The sequence below is a fragment of the Silene latifolia genome, chromosome 9 (genome assembly GCF_048544455.1).
Source record: "Silene latifolia isolate original U9 population chromosome 9, ASM4854445v1, whole genome shotgun sequence".
Lineage (NCBI taxonomy): Eukaryota > Viridiplantae > Streptophyta > Magnoliopsida > Caryophyllales > Caryophyllaceae > Silene > Silene latifolia.
In genome coordinates this window covers 203781717-203785458 of record NC_133534.1, presented here as the reverse complement: position 1 = coordinate 203785458, position 3742 = coordinate 203781717, and positions in this window count along the sequence as shown.

Sequence of the window (3742 nt, the reverse complement as noted above, 5' to 3'; positions counted from 1 at the left end):
TTGCGTACGAGAATTTTAAACAGGTAGTAAATGACAGCTAAAACAATCAAGGGTAAAATTTCGAGAAATCAACCAAAATCGCATTCTTCACAATTTCATGCAATTCTTTCAACACTTCACATATTAATCATACTCACACCTCCCACATACATGCCAACATACCTTCCCCATATAAACATGATCATAACAATACTTAAAAGAAATCATCCGTAATCATTAACGAAAACAGTCATTCAAACAAGACAAACAAATTCCTAAGGCAAATATACTATATTCATTTTAAATTACCCCACACTGAAATGTCTCTCAAGGTACCCGGTTCAAAACTGGAAGGGCCAAGGTACAAATTAGGCGCGCTTTCCTAATAGTACTAAGAGGGGCTCCTAACAGTTTCTACCCGGGGTTCATTTTATTTAGACACATCCTAAATTCATTATTATTCATTGGTTAGGCCTGAGGATCGTTTTGCTCTGATACCACTTTGTAACACCCCCATTTATTCAGGAGCCTTTAGCTAGACATTCCCAAATAAATAGGACAGTTACCATCTCGGTTTCCCGAGGTAGTGAATAACAAAGTACAACAATACCAAAGTACTTTAAATTAAAACTTTAATGATTACATGTTTATTACAAATCATCCAACTAAAACTTATTATAAAAATAAATACATCTCGCAGCGGAAATAAATAAAGTGATAAAACATTCTATGTGGTCTAGACTTCTAGGTAGGTTGTCCAAGTCCTCACGCATTCCCATAAGCTCCCAAGTCAGCTCATCTTTGGTACCTGTCAAATCTGCTCCCCATAAAACGGTTCACCGCAGGTGTTCACGAATACACAGTCAACCGCGAGGTTGAGTAGGAATAAATACTAACAACAAAAACATACGATAAATAATCCAATTTCCTTTTTTCATTGCACAACCCCCTGACAACGTGCTCCCTCCTTTTACTTACTCATTACACTAATCATCCCGCCAATCCCTGGCCGGGGCAGCCTCAACCCGAAGGTGAGTAAACACAAACTACATTACCAAAGGTAATGTCTGCCTCAACATATAGTTGATTAAATATCCACCAGATGGCCTGCAGACCAATCTGGGACCTGCCTCGAGTAAATACGATAAAATATCGTCTGCCAGAATAAATCTGAAATACGTCACTCGAAGGCTCTTACACGACGTCTGCCAATATAACCTCAATAATAATCTACATCACCACGAAGGGATGTCTGCCAGTATTAACTGAATAACCGATGCAATAACAGTAACTCCATCATAACTAATCCAACCAACATTTACAATATAATTCTCCCCTCCAACAATTTCAACGATATCAACCAACACAAAATTCTCATATGATCAATTTACTTTAATATAAATCATCCAACAAACATTATCGAGTAAAAGTTGAGTAGGATTTATCCCTACCTGATAAGCGATTCCAATTAAGCAGCTCAAGCAATCCAAAAAAAAATAAAGCAATCCGATCCAATTATAATTCTTCACAACCGTCACCTAATCAAAATATTATAATTCAATTCAATTCAATTATGTATTTATTTATTTATTCCTTTTAATTATTCAAACTAATTACTTATAACTCAATATTAATTATCATTATCAATCATTATATTTTATTCATAACTTACTATTATTAATTATTACGATATACGAAAACCTGGGTCAACTCAACTTAGAACCCGACACACATGTATTAACTATTTAATTAATTAATTATCCGGACTCAATTAATTAATCAAACCCGAGTCAATTATAACCCAAAACCCGATTCATAAACTCCCTTGACTCGACACTAAATCACCCACTTTCATCCACCATTCTCATCCTAACCCGACACCGACAACAACACACAACCACTCCTACCTTGGGTCCTCACTGCCACCTACACAACCACACCAACGACTCTCACGTGCAACCTCTACAACCACCACACGAGTCAGCCCTAGCACCCCCTCATACACGACACTACCAATACCAACACAAAACACCCAATTTCCTCAACATGATTAACCAACTCGCAACACCCATACAACCACCAACCTTACCACCAGTGGCCACCACCGTGGTCCTCCTCTGGTCCACGGTGGAACCACTAGTCCCACCACCCTACACGGTCACAAACGAGTCAACCCAATAAAACTACAAACTCCCTACTCAAACTGACATACAACAACACCCTTGCAGACACACTGTCTTAAACACTCAACCACGGCCAATACAGATAACCACACCACCTCTGGACACCACCGTTGACACCTCTGTACCACGGTGATTCCAGGGATGGTCCCAACTTCCCAAATGGTCAACTAACGAAGTCACAAAGCTCATCTTAAGATGGTCACGAAAACCCGCACGAAACCCCTGCATCTCCCCTGTTTTCGCGTAATTCCGGCCACCACCACCACAAACCACCACTTTAAGCCGCCACGACGCCACCCCTGAGGTCGACTCTCACCCCTGGTCTCAACCCTACTCTCGGTCAGGTCTGGGTCACACGAATCAAGGGTCAAAAACCCACATTACCCACGGTACAACCACCATCAAACACCTACACGAAAACCAATAAAAACACCCCTTCCCCGCCGGTCATTGGTGGTCAAACGGAGGTCCGGCTACTCCCTGCTGGTCCACGGTCACAGTCACGGTCAAAGCAAGTCCTATGGTGGTCTAGTTATCGAGTTATAATATGCTAAAGTGTATACATAAGATGGTCTGAAATATTACCTTGAGGCGAGAATAAGAATTAATCCTTTTGCTTTTCTCTTTCTTAATTCCGTTCTTCTCTCCTTTAGATTTCTTCCTTCTTATTTTATAAATTATTTCTCAGATTATTGTGTATTTATAGTCCCGAATTGGAGAGCATATGACATTGATTAGGAAACTAAGAACTATTTCCTTATTCCAATTAGTATAGGAATTACCATTATTATTATTACCATTAAAAATTATATTATTATTACATGTATTATTAATCTTACCATAACTAAGATTTCCTCTTATAATATTTACTAATTTATTATTGCCATAACTTTATTTTTATTATTATAATTATAATTACCTTTATATATTATTATTTCCTTATTATATTATTATTAATTCCCGATACAAATCCCGATTACACTCATACCAACTTAATAAGTTTCGGCCCAAACAACAATGGCACACGGCCCAATGCTAAATATTAGCTAAACCCAATTCCCGACTTGCATTATGAATTTATTATTTAATTAACGTCTTATTATAATTACTATTAGAAATGTCTTTAATCAATTATTAAATTACATAAATTACTTTCATAAATTATTATCAAAATACGGAGTATTACATGAAAGCTCTTTGACGAAACAGACATGTGTAACGTCAATGGTATGCTTGACTCAATCGGGATTCGAAACGCGGGGATAAGAAAACTCACGCCGACGAGACGAGCCAATTGGTCGAAAAGGGTTAGGTTGTGGGCCCGGACAAGAAACCTGACCGTGACCGTAATATCAATTAATGCATTCCAACCAAGACCTCGTTCGAGTCTCACCATCTAGGGATCACAAAGACGTAAGTGTCCTAATTATCCCCAGTAGAGTCGCCAAACTGTGGACGTGGGCCACGTCTCGGTCTGTGGATTTGGGGGCCACCTACCAGTCCGTAGTCGCGGGTCACCCGCATGCCAGGCCTAATCTGCAGATGTGCAGTGGTCTTTTGAAAGCCACGCTCGGCGGCGT